Source organism: Pteropus medius, unplaced genomic scaffold, assembly GCF_902729225.1.
Source record: "Pteropus medius unplaced genomic scaffold, Ma_sr-lr_union100, whole genome shotgun sequence".
NCBI lineage: Eukaryota > Metazoa > Chordata > Mammalia > Chiroptera > Pteropodidae > Pteropus > Pteropus medius.
The window spans coordinates 10,971,242-10,988,877 of NW_024352783.1; the positions used below are offsets into that span (position 1 = coordinate 10,971,242).

General features: G+C 45.9%; 1 protein-coding gene across 3 annotated transcripts in view; it reads right to left on the bottom strand.

The window, feature by feature from the left end:
• RASSF4 (Ras association domain family member 4) overlaps positions 1-8,532 on the bottom strand; it is a 34,248-nt gene extending 25,716 nt beyond the window's left edge. For all 3 annotated transcript variants that reach the window (XM_039847633.1, XM_039847632.1, XM_039847634.1), the window contains exon 1: positions 8,439-8,532. The gene's annotated coding sequence lies outside the window, so the exon portion shown is untranslated. The remainder of the gene's footprint in view (positions 1-8,438) is intronic.
• Positions 8,533-17,636: the final 9,104 nt, after the last annotated feature.

Sequence of the window (17,636 nt, forward strand, 5' to 3'; positions counted from 1 at the left end):
TTCTTCTTTCTTTCTTTTCTTCCTTTCTCTTTCTCTCTCTTTCCTTTTCTTTTCTTTTTACCAAAGCTTCCAGACTCTTTTTGAGTTTGCTTGACACCCCTGAGCCTTCCTTTTCTCATCTGTACAATGGGAGTAATCTCTGCCCTACAGAATCGTTAGTGGATTCACACAGGAAACTTCCTATTCACAACCTGAAAGGTTTGTGGAGCTTCTCAAACGCTCCCAGCTCCCAGGTTTCTTTCACGGAGGGTAAATCCACTAGCACTTTCTCTATCTTGTTGGTATCTTCTGCACAGATTCCCTTCTTCCAAGTTGCAGCCAGGAATGTGAGGGGTTAAGTTATACTGGGAGGTGCACAGACAGAGTACACAGCCTGTCTTTCACACCACAGAGGTAGGTCCCTTCACAAAACGCCAACATATGTTCACATAAACCTGGCTCAGTCACATCTTCCTGACCTGTGTGTGTGTGAAAATGTTACAGCCTGTCTTTCACACCACAGAGGTAGGTCCCTTCACAAAACGCCAACATATGTTCACATAAACCTGGCTCAGTCACATCTTCCTGACCTGTGTGTGTGTGAAAATGGGCCCAACTGCTGTCTTATTAATATCTTTGGAGTGGAATCTGTCACTGCAGAGTGCTCTGTCCCCTTGGGCACTGACTCTGACCACTCTCTCCCTACTTGCTTGACACTGTGCACAGATGAGTCTGCCTCTGTGTTGGCATGAGCGCTTGATTCCAGAGGCAGAGAAAACGTGGTTGGTATGGAGAAGGGGAATTATTTGAGGGAGGTGGGCTTCCTGACCTCAGAATCATCCTATAAATACCTCCCCTTTGCCTTGGTCTTGAGTGAGGCAAATCTTGGCCTGGATAGAGGTCAGGCCCCTCTGCAGGACAAGCCCCTAGCTGTAGCCAGTACAAGGCCCTACCTCCATGGGGCACAGGGTAGGCACAACGGAACCTAGTATAGGGACCTCCTGCTGCATTTTTCTTTGCCTATTTCAAAATTGGGTTTCAGTTCCTCAGCACCTCCAGTCTCTTGTGGAAAAAGTGGTCTGCCAGGCTTTGCCTCAGGATAGTTCCTCAAACACTCCCAACACAGCAGCTAGTTTCAGGAACTTTAAGATTGTGTGTCTGGAGTTCTCATTCAACACTGTTTCAGTGGGCCCATGGCACAAGGATGTCTTGCTTTAGCAACCTTATTATAGAAAGGGCTGCATTTACCCAGAAGAGGAGGTAGTTTTTCTCTTGCCTTCCTCTGTACCCAGCTTCTCTCCTACTCCTCCCCATTTCCTGCTGAGCTCCAGCCTTCCTGATCTGCTCACAGGTCCCCTAATGGACTCTGTGCCTTTTCTTCCCTTTGGGCTTTTACTATGTTGTTTTCTGCTCAGAACGTAGCCTCCTCCCTGTCCATTCCCAATGTTAGCTCCTCCAGGAGACCCTTGCCAGAGTAGCCCCTTGCCAGAGTAGCCCCCTCCTCCAGTATCAGGAGCAGCTCCTCTCCTGCCCAGTTCCTGCTACCTGCTTCCCACTCTGCTGGGCCCTGTTTTGACTCCCATAGAAAAAGAGGAGTGTGGTGTGGTAAAGACCAGGGATGTTGGTTTATTGCCTCACTACTTGCTTCTAGCACCAAATACAAGCCTGGCACATTGCAGGAAGCCCATAAATGGCTGTTAAATTGGTGGATGAAGACAAGGAACCTCACAGGTCCCCAAAAGTCAACTTTCTCAGAGTTGTACATATATAACTGGAATAAAACACATAAAAGTCTCCAGGGACCAAGGACATGACTCGACTGAGAGACACTGGTTGGTGGAGTCCATGGGGGAGTTGGGGGACACATTCCTTCTCTAGAAAGGCAGCTTTTCTGGTGTTTCATGAGAAGCCAGAAATCTGGATTTTTATGGGCTGTATTCACTGTTTCAAGTTGGGTGATTGTGGCAGAGACACTTACTGTCCCTGGAATAACAATTGATGGCTCACAGTCTCCAGCCCTCTGCCATGTGACTAACTGCAAACAGGCCAGCTCATTTAAGCCGCTACAGTCCTGTAGCTTTCCTGTCCCATTCCATGGTGACCTTGAAAGTCACATGTCCCAATTGGTGTAGCTTCTTGATGGTCAGCCTGGGTCCCTGAATGCCTTTGTGGATCAGAAACCTCTGCCAACCCACAGTGGATATGGACTGGGAAGGAGAAACCAATCTTTGCTGTGATAAGCCCCTGGTGTTTTTAGAGATTTGTTAGTACTACGTAACTTAGACTATCCTGACTACTGTAGTAAATAATTCCAGTGGATAATGCAGTAAATAATTCCAAATTATTTCAATGGACACACACACACACACACACACACACACACACACACAGACCGAGATATAGAGACAGAGAAATAAAATATAGCTAGACGAAACACAGTTGTAAGACAGATGCCCTTAGTGGGGCTCCAGTTTGTGACTTCTGATTCACAATATGACTCAGTTTACAGTACTTTCATTTTCCTATAGCATGTGAGGAATATGCCCATTTTGCTTTATGTAGTAGGAACACTTATAGGTGGACTTCTCTATAAGTCAAGGAGTGATTAGTTATTAATAGAAGATGCTTCCTACAGAGCTCTGGGCTGCAAGCTGCTAAAGACCTGTGTGGCTTCAGTTGCATGCTTTTTCCTCTCTGTGCCTTAATTTTCCCATCTATACAATGGGAATATTGGCCTTTGATGGGGGCTAGTTTGGTTGACAGTGAGGTGGGTGGTGGGGAGCCCCAACCAGGGCCTTGTCTAGGGCTCCAAATAATACTATTTGCAAAGTATTGTGCTGAGTAACACATGAGATCTTCACCACATTGGCCTTCAGGAGTGTTTTACTCAAGAGCCTGATAATTCAAAGACCATAAACAAGATGCTGAGTGTCTCCGGCTAGAGCTGGGCGGCATCAGCTGGGAGAGGTTGCACAGAGGAGAGAATCAGGAGGAAAGAGAAGTAGGTCCTGGATTGCAGATGGCAAATGAGTGGAGAGAGGGGAAAGTGGGTCAAAGGGTAAACAGCTTAGCTTGGAGGGATAGAGAATGGGGCACGCCATCTCAGGTGAGGGCGGGAGGTGAGCAAGGCTGAGGGGAGGTAATGAAGAGCCAACTTCAGCAAAGGCAGACTCTTCCAACTTGCCTGGCTGGGTCTCCAGCCTTATGGAGTGGGAATCTTGGACCCACAAGAAAGCCTCTCCTTTGAGAGAAACACATATTTCTGTGTCCTCGAGCACTCATCATCTATGTGGTCCTAAGCACATCACATGGTCTTTCTAGCCCCTACATGTTCCATCCCTCCACTCCAAGTAAACAACACTGCCATCTATTTGAGCTCCAGTCCTGAGCTCTGGGGTCACTCACAGAATTCCACTCCAAATCTGAACATTGCATTTGTATCTCTTTTATCAGACTGAAGGTTGAGAAGATTTTCATTCATTTTGATAATCCCAGTGTCTTGTTTAATTCTGAGTTAAGCTGCACATGTACCTAAGGGATGTCCTAGAGATAATTTGAATGAGAGAGCTTCAAGTGAGAGAGAGAGAAAGAGAATGCAAAAACCCTAGCAAGAAAGCGAATGGAGATTTCTCTTCATTTGGAGCATGTTCCTGAAACTGCCCCTTAAACACTCACTCTTCTTGCACATTTAGTAGACTAATGGAGTATTTTTAAACCTTTAATAAAAAGCACAATCTTATCTAGATAAAACACTAGGCAGAAGGTCAATACCCAAACGAATTAAAGTGAGGCTGCCTTGGTTGAAGTAGGAGTTGGGGAGAAGATGGGTGGGGGATGGCCTGCCACCCAGGCACACTCTGAAAACCACAAAGAGACATGCAGCTGGGCAGGCCAATCCCTGCAGCTCTGGGAGTCCAGCCTTTGTCCTGTCCTGCTCCCCACCCCCATCCCACGCTCCCCGGACCCCACCCCCCACCCCTGGCCCCAGTGCACATAGCTCAGACCTCCACGCTTGCTTTTCATAGGAAGCTCTGTCCTCAACCAGAGGGCTCAGCTGTAGCCAGGGATCCCTGTGCCCCAGAGGAGGGGCCCCAGGGTGGTGTGTCAGCCCTGGTAACCTGTCCCCAGTGAATGAGCAGTGAATTGTTTTTACTTTCCACTTCAGTGGCTGCTCTGCCAGCCCTGGGGAGGAGTGCCTGAAGACAGCTGGCACCATAGCCTGCCCTCGTTATTGTCCCTGGCTTTTGGTTTGGACAATGAAGGCTTTACAACTGCTAGCCTGTGACCCACCTTTCCCCTTTTGTGGTCATGGAGCCGGTTATCACAGAAGAAGGTAGCTCTGTGGTTTTTCAGGTTACCAGTACAGCCCAAGTCCTGCTGGCCAAAGGCAGGAGAAAAAGAAGGCTAATGAAATGGAATTTTCTTGAAGCTAAATTGAGTGCATTTGAAAGCCCTTTATTTCAAGGCTGTGTGCTGCCTGCTTTTTAGTCTTCCAATGCTCTTTCATAAAATAATGGCAAAAAAAGGATGGTCATTATTGTCCTTACTTGGTAAAATGGAAAATATGTCAGTATTAAAAATAAAATACTATGAGAATGTCTGAGACATCTAAGGGCTTGGTAACCTCTGTTCTAACGTTTTATAAAATTATGGTTCTCATTTTCTTAGGCATGATTAAAATCTAATATGTAAAGAAAGTGACATGAGAAGCAAAACAAAGGAGGACAGAACATGTGGGGCACAGCTGGGAGTCTCTCCACCCAGTCTGTTCCCATTAGAAGGAAGTTGGAGGTTCCAAGGGAGAGGGCAGGTGCTGGTGACACTGCCAAGCATTCATGGGAAGCCTGACTTCCCTGCTCCACAACCAGAGGCTACAGCTTTCAAATGCCAGCCAGGGCCAGCAGGAAGGTATAAAAAACAAGGCACCTTTAAAGAGGCCTTCCCTGGCACCTGTTAGAGAGCAAATGGCAAGACCTTGGCGAGGAAAGAAGCTGCAGTGCTGGTACCAGCTGCCTCCAAGAGGGGGTCTGGCTAGACACAGGCTGCACATGTTTTGCTGAGAGCGCCAACTGTTGGGATGTACATGGCAGGAGCAGCTGCGGATCCTGCCCCCTTCCAAACTGCTGTCCTACCCCCTCCTCCCAATGCCACCATCACATCTCTCTGGCTCAGCCACACACCTCCCTGCCCCAGTACTGATGGCTAGGAAGCCCTGGGATGACACTGTGCACAGAAGAGGTGACCACAGTCATCAGCTACCTCTATTACTTTCCTTCTCTGGGCTGACCCCATGGACCCCAGCTTACCTTTACTGTATCCTTCACACCTGCAGTCCTGGGATCCCACTGACAGTTCTTCCTGAGACCATTCTGGCACCCAGGCCTCCCTGACACTGCTGCCCTTCCTCTGAGGGCCCTCTGTGCCCAGGCAGGAGGCCCTTCCTCCCAGCTTCCTGACAGCCCCAGCCCAGAAGTAGTTCCTACCCAAACCTCTATAACCGCATTCTTATTTCTGTCCTTGCTTTCAGGGCACATCAGCCTGGGGCAAGAAAGGTGTTTCCAATCCTCTGGCTCTCCCTCACATGCACACCCCCTGGTGCTGTGGGACCCTCCTCACCAAACCAGGCTCACTTCTTCTATGGAAGAGGGGGTCTATGGAAATAGGAATCCTCTCAGCTAAGCTTTTTGGGCCAAATAGGTGCTCAGAATGATCACTGAGGCCTCGGGCCAGTGGTGTAGCCCTTCTGAGTGCTTGGGGCCAGCTGCAGTGGGCTACACTGGGTGTTCTCTACAGCTGCCTCCACCTGTGCCATGCACTGTGCCAGTCCTCTGTGCCATGTGCAGCTGGAGGTGGTTTCCTGTGAGATATTGTGTGCCTATGAACCTTCTGGGTCATGGAGCCCTTTGGAGTCTCTTGAAAGCTTAACACACTCTCCCCAGAAAAATTTATGTGTGTGTGTGTGTGCGTGTGTGCGCGCGCGCACGCGCGCATGCATGTACGCACACTCCGAATTTGCATACAACTGCAGGGTTATCGGGAAGCTATTGTTCATGTAGCCCTGGCTCCCCAGATCCCAGGTTAAGAACTTCTGCTGAAATGTGTCACAGCAAAAGACAGGAGACAAGAGGCATTGTGAAGAGAAGTCTGGGTGTGAGTTTTGTTGGAGTATCAACTTAGTATGTGACTTCAGCATGTTGTGTCATCACTCTCGCCTTGGTTTAGCCTGGATTGGACTGGCCGCTGGTCTAGAGTGTCTTCAGGGCTCTTTTGAGTTCTGCAGTTACAGGGCTGTATGACATCCTCTGCCCCACCTCTCAAGGTCAAGCAAAGCGAAGGGAGGGGATTCTAAATCTCTCCCTGAACAGTGCATCCTGGGAAAGGAGGTTAGACAATTAGAAGATGAGACTGAGCAAAGAGCAAGTTCCTCTTTAACAAGAGTGAAAAAAACTGCAGAAGCTTTGGGAAAAAACTGCAGCCACTTCCTATTTTATTTTAATGTACTTTAAAACAATTTCAAAGTATTTTCTTCAATGTATTCTGTGACAGGATAACCACACAGTCTTTACAAGGATCTAGGTTTAAAGCTCTGCTGTGATTCTTTAGCTGTTTGACCTTAGGCAAGTCCCTTTCCCTCCCTGAACCTCAGGTTCCTCATTAGCTGAATCACTAACAGCTGTAAAGGTGAATGATGAGCCATGTACGACATGTCTTACATGGAGCTCACACAAAATAAACAGAAACTCCAGTTATTGGTCGTAATAGGAGTCAGGGGCTCCGGAGAGACAGCAGGGCAATGGGATGCGAATGTGGAACTCAAAGAGGATGACAGTCCTCCCACCAGGAGCAACTCTGAGCAAGCACATATGTCTGAATTGACTGTTAAAACCAGGCCCCAGGCACCCAGATGCCCGGTCTAGAGGGCTTTCTGGCAGACACCCTAGCCAGGGTCTCCTCTTTGAAACTGCATTTACAGGATCCAAAGTGTGACATGCCTGAGTTCTATGTTCATTGTTATGACTCACTGTCTAGCTGACTTTACCCAGGAGGACCCTGGACCTTCACCCTGTTCATGACCTCCAGGTTACCCACAGGAGTTTCGTGGTGGAAACACAACCCCCAACTAGCGACTTTTACACTGACACTGTCATCTGTGGCCTCAATCTCACTTTCACTGTCAAGTACTGAACCACCAGCACTATACACAGAGAATTATGACAAGAACTAATGAAAATAGACTTAACAAACACTGAGAAAGTGCCAAAACACACCCCATTACCACTTATAGTCAGCAATTTTTTGACCTAATTTTAACATGTTCCATCTTCTTTCTCTTTTCTCCTCCTTCCTCTTTCCCCCAACCTTTTCCTTCCTCCCTCCCTCTCTCTAGCACCTCCCATCCCTCTCTCTAGCACCTCCCATCCTGGTGGCAGTAAGTAGCTCAGGAATTACACAGAGGAGCAGGAGGCAGGCAGATCTGCATGTACCTGTTAGTTCTACCAATTCACTTACAAGATTTTATTTTATTTTTAAATCATGGCTTCTGGCAACAAATAGGGTTTAATTCTTGATTGTGTTGTGGGCAGCTGAACTACAGAGTAGCCAGTGAAGGTCTCTTCTGCAAGTGCAAGAGCATGGCTCTGGCCTGCTTTGCTTCAAATTACAGACTTCCGTCCATTATTGGCTGTGACCTTATTTAACCCGTTTGTTAAGTGGGGTTACTAAATCTCTCTTTACAGAGTTTTGAGACAGCACTGGCACTGGCCTGGCTCTCATCTTGATGTGAGAGGAGGTCCTCCCTCCCACAGGGCTGTGTCAGGTTAATAAAAACACTGAGGTGTCTGAGTCGAAAGTGCAGGACTAAGAGTCAGGAGAAATCAGGGTGAGCTCTCAGTGGATGAAATTAATTCTTTAAGCCTTAATTTTCTCATCTGAAAATGGGGATAATGAAACTATTGGGACTATAAGAAGTAGAGGGCATACTGTGATAAAAAGCCCTTAGCACAGATCTGGGAACAAGGCAAATTCTCTAAAAACGGCGATTGTGAGGCAAATTCCTCCCTCTGCTATCACCTTGGCGTTGGTTTTCCATCTATGAAATCTGAGAGTTGTGCCAGAGGCGCTTCAAGCTCTCTTCCCAACTCCAAGATAAATGCTTCTAGGAAACTGAGAGACAATGTGGGCAAAGGTATAGCCTGTGGCTGTGTCACCTATCGTGCTCAGGTTTTAGCCCCTAAGGTGCCCGCACCTTGGAGGAAGTGCCTGGCGCAATGCTCACTCCCAACTCAGCATTGGGCCTGAGGCTCGGGATGCGCCATGCTGGCAGCGAGAGGGGATCTTGCGCTCTGCAGCCGAGAGAACCCTATGCCCAGGCTCAAGAGCCCGTGGCAGGGGCGGGCTCGGGGGCGTAGGTGTCCGAGCTCCCTGGACTCCCCGAACTCTCCTGCCCATCTATCACTCACCGTCCACTCATCGCACAGTCCAGAAGCCGCTGTTAGTGCTGTGCCTCGCCGGCACCCGCAGCTGCGTCTATAGCGCCCACTGACCACCGCCTCTTGTGTCCTACGCGTCGAGACCTCCCCTCCCCGCCCCTCGCTCCTCTTCGCCCAATCACGACGCCCATCTTTTACTCTCCGTCCCGCATCTCCCCGCCTCTCTTCGAGCGCCGGCCAATGGTGCCACCTTGTTCGGGCCACACAGGGAAGGGTCGACTCCAGGTTGTGCCCAAGGACCTGCGGGGAATGTTCGGCGAGTCGGGCCTGTGATATGTCCTCCCCGCCCGCCCCCCACCACAGTGCCCGGAGACTAGCGGAGCAAGCAGCCTCGACTTGGCTGGGAGGGTCTGGGAACCGTGGGGGGTTTTCCAACAAAGGCCACTGCGTGGGCGCCGCAATTACTAGAGTGCCCGTCGCGGGGGAGGAGTTTATCAGTACAACCTGTTAATTGTTAATTTTCACTCAAGGGGCACCCGTGTGCAGTCCCGTCGTTTGCTTGAAGTAGCCTCTCAGAGAGGACCCTATGATAAAAAAAGATAACTTCTCTTCTGGTCACCTCCTGCTCCCGGAGGATTTGCCTGTATGGAGGCGAGGGCACGGAAGACCACACAGGCCTTTGGGGGAACTCTGAACCGTTCGGTGTTTCTGGAGTGTGGGCATAGCAGGGCGGGGGTGGGGGGAAGTTAATGGAAACATTTGCAATTTGTTTTTATCTGGTGATTCCCAGTCCTGACCTCGGATGGACCTTTTCTCCCCTACCCCCAACATAAATCATTTTAGTTTTATTCTATCTGTGGTTCTTACCCTTTTAAAAGGTCACGTGTCTATTTTGGGCCTTCTAGAAAAATGCAGGTGCCCACATAAGCAAAAATCTGCTAAGTTAAGTCTGTTCATCTTTACCCCAAATCCGGCAGTCCTAACAACAATTAGCACAGCCCCTCTTAAGTGGGGTCCAGGGCCCACAGACTTAACTCAGAAGAAAGGAAGGAAGGAGAGTAAAGGAAAAGAAGGGAGAGAGGGGGAGAGTGCGCGCGCGAGTGAGCAACTTGTTTAGAGCAGCGATGTGTGAATTACAGTCACGAGTGATGTATCACAATCACTTTTATTTTTCATCCTGCACTCACAACCCAATAGTGGGTCATGAAATTAAGTTAGTAGATGTTGTGACTAGTATTTTTTTAAAAAAGAAGAGAAAATATCAGTGTACAGCACACGTAGTAAATGTAAATTGTATTTCATGAAACGTTTGTTTGCATTATTTATGTTTTGGTTGCGTGTATTAGGTTATGGTATAAAATGTATTTCTCACTGTGGACCACAGTCAAAAATATTTGAAAGCCACTGTCTAAGTCAGTCCCTTTCATGGCTTTCTCAGCTTCCTTTGAAGCTGGAAGTGGCCATATGGCCCAATTCTGGGCAAAGAGATAGGGGAAATGTGTCGGGGAGAGGGGTTGGGGAAAGGAGAAGACAACTTTTGCTTTCCTGGTAGGAGGAACAGATACCCCTCCCCCCTGTTTTTTGTCTCAAATGTGGATATAGCGTGTCATGTTTGGAGCATTGACGGTCATTTTGAGATCATGATACAACATCTCCCCATGCTAAAGCTGGTGAAGCATAAAGATAAAAGGAGTCTGAGTCTGTATTAACATCATAGAGCTGCTGCACCATGTCTGCTTGCCGTAGACTCTTTGCCATGGAGAAAATTAAACCCCTATTTGTTTAAGCAGAGGTTGTTAAGTCTTTTCTGTAAAGGGCCAGATAGTAAATATTTTTGGTTTTGTGGGCTAAATGGTCTGTGTTGCAATTACTCAGCTCTGCTGTTGTAGTTTGAAAGCATCCATAGACAACATGTAAACCAAAGGGCATGGCTGTGGTTCCAATAAAACTATTTACAAAACATGTAGCACGCCGCATGTAATCCATGGGCTGTAGTTTGCCAACTCTTTCTTTCAATGATCTTGCTTCCTTTATTGCCTCTCTGACTGCATCTCCTCTTACTTCCTATCCTGCTCTGGTAACATGCTTCTCACGTAAGTCCACTCCCATCCCAGGGCCTTTGCACTTGCTGTTTCCTTCGCCTGGAAGGTTTGTCCCCCAAATGTCCACAGGATTTGCTCCTTCACCTCCTTCAGGTCTTTACTCACAAATTGCCTTCTCTCTGAGGTCTTTCCTGGTTGCCTAACTAAAATGCCCCTCCCTGGCCCACAGGTACTACTCTGTGGCATGCTGTATATTTCACTTCTTTACTATGAGCTCCTTGAGGGAGGGAGACTGTGTCTGTATCCTTAGATGTGGACTCTGCCTAGAATGTCATGATATTTAATCAGTATTTGGTATATAATTGACTTTTTTTCTTTCTGTCAGATTCAGGTAAGGAAACATACTCAAGGAGGCTCATTATCCTATCCAAGGGGACACAGCAAGTGAAGTGGTAGAATCCGTATTTATGCTCTATGGCCCTGGGAAGTCATGTTCATGCTATCAGAGAGCGAGGGGAGAACATCATCTACCTCCATCGGAAGATCAGGCCTCAGGGGAGCTGAGGCCACACAGAAGTTTCTACAAGACTCCTTGCTCTAGGGCATCACCCCAATAAAGAAGGCCTCTGGGAGTCCATTAAGGGAACCAGGCATTATCCTGTTCATCTTGGGCAGTCTCATTTTTTATAGCATTCTTGAATCAGAAAGTCTTTAGAAAAGCCATTATTTTGTGAATAGTCCAGACTGACTTGTAAGATCCATAAAAAGCCAAATGAAAACACTTATGATTCAACATTTTTAGTCAAGAAAGAACCATGCAGAGTGAATTTATATTTGATTTGCAAGTGGGGAAACTTAAAAGAGCCTAATAGTTTACAAAACACATGTGACGTCTTAAGCCAGGTAAGGCTGCCACTGGGCAGGGTGTTCTCAACTTTTGCTTGAGGCTTCTTGGCATCAGGGCCAAGAAAACTGAGAAATTACCTTCTTCCTTCTGGTGCTTCTAGAAGCAAGTCATGAAAATGTCTGGGTATAATCACATGTTGTTGAGGTGCAATTTAGATTTTTCTGAGTTTTGAAAAATAGATTTATATATGTTAATGTAAACAACATTAATAATGAGGATCATTTTAAGGCCATTTCCTTAAAACAGTAAAGGGGAGTTGGAATTAAAATTACTAGTTAATTGCTTAAGGCCTTTTATTGATGGCTTCAATTTTTTTTTCTTCGTTGTCTCTGACATATGATTCAGAACAAGTGACTTTTTAAAGCAAGTTTTCAAAAAAGTCTGCATGATTCCAAATGTAATTCTTTAGAACACAATTGAATAATTGCCCTTGATTGAGATCCGTAAGATCCGGTTTAAACCAAGCAGCTTTTCTTTGCTTTTAATGGGCTCTGTTTTATAAAACCTACCAGCAGGAAGAGACCACTTACAGAATGCTTCTTGTACCATTTGCTTTGGTGGAATCCTTGCATAGCGAGGTCATTCCATTGTGTGATCTTAACATACAGAAGGATTTGCCATCAGTTTTCAGGTGATTTCTCAAATAATCTGCATACCTCCTTTCTATCCTCCTTTCCTATATGAAACAGTTTCCATTAACTCCATTTGTTAGCATATCAATAATAACTTGAGGTTAACATACAGAACTCCTCGACCCACACCAGAGGAGAATTTGTTCTCCAGATGGACATAAATTTTAATGGCATATACCACACAGGTGCCTTCCCATTAAACACACACACACACACACACACATGCACTTTATATATTAGTTGCCCTTTATGGTTGTGATTTGGAAAAACTTTTGCATCCCACCCTGCAGAACTAATAAGTGCCTAGCCAGGTTTCCTAGGAGGGAAGAAGTTGCTTTCCTAGAGAAGTTGCTTTAAAAGGTAAAACTTGCAGCTGAAACTTCTTTTTGTGGAAAAATAACTACTTGGCTCAAGCTCTTTCTCCACTCGGTACTGAGTAAAGAGTATGACTGTCCTGAGGTCTGCTCCAAAAACCTAAGTGAAGATAAGGAGGGCATGAACATCTATAGGCAGCAGAAACAGGCCTGGCTTATCAATGAGTCTTTCTCGTCACCTTCTCTTCCTATCTTCTTGACACTGGACATATATAATTTGGGGTGGGGGGGTGGTTCATCCAACACTACAAATCAGAAGGTTAGGGGAGGAATACCTCTCTACTTTCTTAGACCTTTCCTGTGTCCCCACCCATCCACACTTCATAGATCTTTCTACCTTCAACTTGGCTATACTCCCAGAAGATGCTGACAATGCGGGACTGCTAGAAAGCCGATTATTTTGGATGGATGTTGTAATTGCTATGAGTTGATAATGTCTTAAAAATATGATGAAAATAATTATGATGATGCAATACTCCTGAACAAACTGGATTTTCAATATAATTTTAATAATAGTACAACATAGCAAGACTATTTGCTGGACACAGGGAGCTAGGCAGGAACAGTACAAGGACAGGAGGATCTACAGGACAGTGCTTTTCAAAGGAGAATGTCTTAACTAAGGATTTACCTCCACAAAGAGTCTGGTGTTGCTTGGGAGCCAGAATTTCTATGAATAGCGAGATACTGACATTCAAAGCTGAGAGCAATTAAGACCTTCCCTCAAGCCAGGATGTTAAACGGCTGAAGGAAGTGGAAAACTTCCAGTTGAAAAAGAAGAAAACTTGAGTGCACAGAGCGTTTGCACAAACAAGGGCCATTTGTCCAGCTCCTGGGCTGTGTATTTCAAAACAGGTCAGCCTCAGGGCACTCTGGGGAGACTTGCCAGCTAGAGAATGTGGCTGCTGCTATGTCCTGGAGGGGAGAGCTGCACTCTCTACCTCTTCTTCCAAGCATGCAGCTTCCCAAGGAATGTAAGACATCCCTATTGGGGGAAGGGCAAGCCCACCAGACTTGACCTGTTAACCCTGTGTTTAAAAAGATGTTACAGCTGAATTGACCTCACCTCCGAACCTATCATCAAAGACACCACTGTTCAGCCTCTGTTGTGACAGGGGCAGCCATCCCCAAGTTTCCTTCCAACCTTTGTAACTGTGAACCAAGCACCTTTGTGTTTAAGTGAGGGTAGTGACATATAATTGCTAAACTTCAGAAATTTTGCATTCACTTGTGAACCATCTCTGGCTATTCACTTTGAAAATTCTTAGTGTAACAAATTAGATGTTCACTTAAAGCTGGGACAGAATTAGGATAAGCAGTGTGTTAGGGTTCACAAGCTAAATAGAACTAGTAGGAGATAGGTATATTTCCTATTGAGATCAACTGATAGAATGATGGGAGAGAGAGGGAGAGAGAGATTTTAAGGAATTGGCTCATTTAATTATGGGGGCTGACAGGTCCAAAATCTTTTAGGATGGCCAACAGGCTTGAGATTCAGTCTTGAGTCTGAAATCTGCAAGCCAACTAGCTGGAAACTCAGGCAAGATTGTGTGCTGAATCTTGAGGCAGAATTATTCCTTCATTGGGAAATCTCTGTCTACTCACTTAAAGCCTCCAGCTAATTGGTTGATGCCCTGCTACATTATGGAGGGTAACCTGTTTTACTCAAAGTCTATCGGTTTAAATGTTAACCACATCTAAAAAATACCTCACAACGTCTAGACTGGTGTTTGATCAAACAATTGGTACTATAGCTTAGCCAAGTCAACACATAAAATCAATCATCACAAGTGAGTTGACCAATGGCTCATACCTCTTCATGCCCCTCTCAGGAGAGACTCTGTGGCAAGGTGTGGCCTGATACTAGGCATTCCAGGACTCTACAGAAGGTAACAGTGCTTCTTTAAATGCATCTATATTATCTACGGCAATTTTTGAGGAACTTCTGCATCTCTGTTGGCCAACTGGGTCAACATTAGGCGTTGGCTTGATAGCAATTATTTTCATCTCTCTTGCCACTACTCAAGCAAAAGCAGCCATAGGCAATTTGTAAGTGAATGGCATGGCTGTGTTCCAGTAAAACTTTATTTACGCTTGATCTTGGCCAAAAAGCTGAGAAGCAATACACTTTATTTACAAAAACAGGCAGAGGGCCTGATTTGGTCTATAAGTAAAGGGAGAGTTTGGTATGATATCAGACCTTTTCTCTCTGCCAAACTTGACAAAGGGGTGGGATGCCTTTAGCTATGAGGAATAAAAAACTCAAACAAAGGGAGTTTTTTATCTTACACAATAAAAATCCCCAGGAATGGGTACTTCCAGGGTTGGTTAAGTCAATGTCTCAAAAGACATCTTCAAAGACCCTGGTTCTTTCCACCTCTGTGCTCTGTCATCTTAAGCATATTGGTTAAGTTCACCCAGGTATTTTCAAACGGTTCCCATATTTATTGGCAAACATGACCACAATTCAATAGAAGAAGAGGAAGAGTGTGCTCTAGTGAGACTCATTTTAGTAGCAAGGAAACCTTTCCCAGAAATCACTGGTATGTTTCCCCTCAGTTTTCAATGGCCAGAACTTGGGTGTGAGTGCTGCAGAGGATGGCCAAGGGGATCAAGGTAGATCAGCCATGAAAACTCAGGCTCTACCAGCAAGCAAGGGCTCAATGGTGCCTCTAGAAAGAAGCCCAGTAACACCTGTTCTAACTGCAGAGCCCCAGGCGATAAAGTGGGCCCATTCCAAGGGGAGCGAAGTCACTGCCTTGTGATGAGTGAGCAGGGTTTGAATGGGGAGATGGATGGAAACATGCAGGAGAGAATTCAAGAGAGCAGTTTCCTCTATTGAGTCCCATGTATGAGACTCTGGGCAACTGGAAGAGTACCCCAGCTAGAGAAAAGTAGTGAGACCATGAGCAGTCAAGCCACCCAAGGCAGAAAAACAGGAACTGAAAATGCCAGTGGAGAAATGATAAATGGCTGCAGGGGCCTGAGGCCAGAAAGGATCTCTGCCAGCTACTGGGGAAGCCTTAGCCATGGAGCTCTGGCTGGTCTCTTTCTGCTAAACTTTATAAACTCCAGACTGGAATGCAGCAAGCAGGAGCAGCAGGAGACTTGAGCCCAAGAATGAAACTGGAGGGGTTGCCCTGGTATTTATGCTGTCTTCCTAAGTGTCAAAGTGACATTTACTTAGTCACTTTTTACCTGCATTGGGGCAGAAGAGATGCTGCCAAGGCTGGGATTTTTATCCTCGGTTTGAAGGCCAGCTATGTAGAGGGCTTGGCACAGCTCCCAGGCTCAGCTGGGTCCAGATTTGCTCAGGCCCATCATCAACCCAGGGAAAATCCAAAAGGCATCAGGCCTTTGGCAGTATGAGCAACACAACAGGTTGATCATGCTGAATGTGGGAGAGCTCAGCAGGCCTAATCAGACTGTACATGTGTAGGGGTGGAGATGCTTAGTTCTCAGAACAGAAGTTGCCCCTGAACATACGAGCACAAGAATGAAAAGTGAAAAACATGCGCAAAAACAAAGTGGGGAGCTGGTCTTCTGCCTTGTCTCAACTAAGTTAGCTTTCCCCATTCTCTTACTTCCTTTATCTCTCCCTGTCCCTTGCCTTCTCTCTATTTATCCCTGAGAAAAATTAGAATCTAGGATAACTTAGTTGGAAGGGACCTTAGGGTCATCTGGTCAATATCCTTCTCATTCAAAAGATGAAGAGAGAGAGGTCCAGGGGAAATGGTGTGGCCAAAGCCAAGTGCTGGTGACGTCTGTGGCCAGTCTTAGACTGGCATTAAAAATCCCAGGAACCTAGATTGAATACTGTGCCAATGTTCAAGTTACTAAATTTTCCATTCTATGGCTTCCTACCTATAAATGTGATCATGACAGACCTTGCCTCATAGGTTGTGAAAACTAGAGGAGAGGGGACCTGCAAATCACTGAAGGCCTGGCCCACTCAGGTCTCAGTTCTACCAGTTGTTATTGTCATTGTTGTTGATATGTCTCTTTGCCTTATGCTTTTTATACTGCACAAAAGTCTTCTTTGTTATTTGAGGAGACTATATCTGCTGGCTTCAGACTCTGATGGATTTGGTCATGCTTCCCTTGTCCTGAGATAGACAATTACATACCTGATAATATTCTAGTCCTATTTTTGAAGCTTAACACAAATGTACTTTCCTAGATTTCTCTCTGAATTCATCTCTCATGGCACATAGTTAGCAATTTCATTGTAACAGTTATACCTGCCTCATGTCAGCCACACGTAATGGTTCATCTATGGGATCAGACAGCATGTCTGACTCACCTCTCCAGCCCAGCACCTTGCAGGGAGCCTAGACCACCAGTAGGTTCTTAATGAATACTTGTTGAGTTAATTTGACTCTTGTTCCTGGCAACCTATTCTCTAAGTTTATGTTGGTGCTCTGGCTTAAAAGAAAGGAAGGTGTTCCACTCTGAAAAGAGGAACCCAAGACTCAGCCTACAAACATCTCATTGAGTTTCCTGGAAACTGAAAACTGAAGTAAAACTGAAGCTAGTGACACCCTCACTCCTACTCTAGGCCACATGAAGCCTCAGACAGAAGCAGTTGTATAAAAACAAATGAATAATCATAGGCATTGCCCATTCACTTTACTTGTTATCCTCTCTTTGAAGGGGAAATTTGATTTGAGACTCACAAAGGCTTTCAATATTCATTAGGTGGTAAACGTTCCATTGGATGGGCCCCAGTATCCTCTCAGAATATTTTCTCCATTCTAATGCTTCTCACTTTCTCAGATCACTTTCCTGAGACTATGCACATTTCTCAGAAGTTCATACTATTAAAAAAAATCTCACCGCCTCTCTTCAGAGTCAGTATTAGATTTTCCTTGGGTTTGCTATGTAGTTTGGGCAAATGCTCCCTGTTAATGTGCACAGCTGGGTGTCTCTTCCCTGTGGCTCAGAGCTGGCAGATCCTTTAGAGGTGACCTTATTCCCTTAGGCTGCATACAAGGAATAACCCAAGGCCCTAAATCTCAGCAGAGCCAAGTGAAACCATATTCTTAGCCTCCTGGAATCTTCTTTCTGTGAAATTGTTTACTCACCCTTGTCATAATGTTACATACACTTAAATGAAATTTGGTCCCTCTGAATTCCACTTCTCTCCTGTGTAAAGGTCTTGACTTATCAGTTCTTCCTTCCTCTTGCGACAATGATAAGATAACCTTATGCAAACCTTATGGGTGCAGCCTGTGTCCAGTCAATGAGGACAGTTCCTCGTCTCCCAAGAGCGT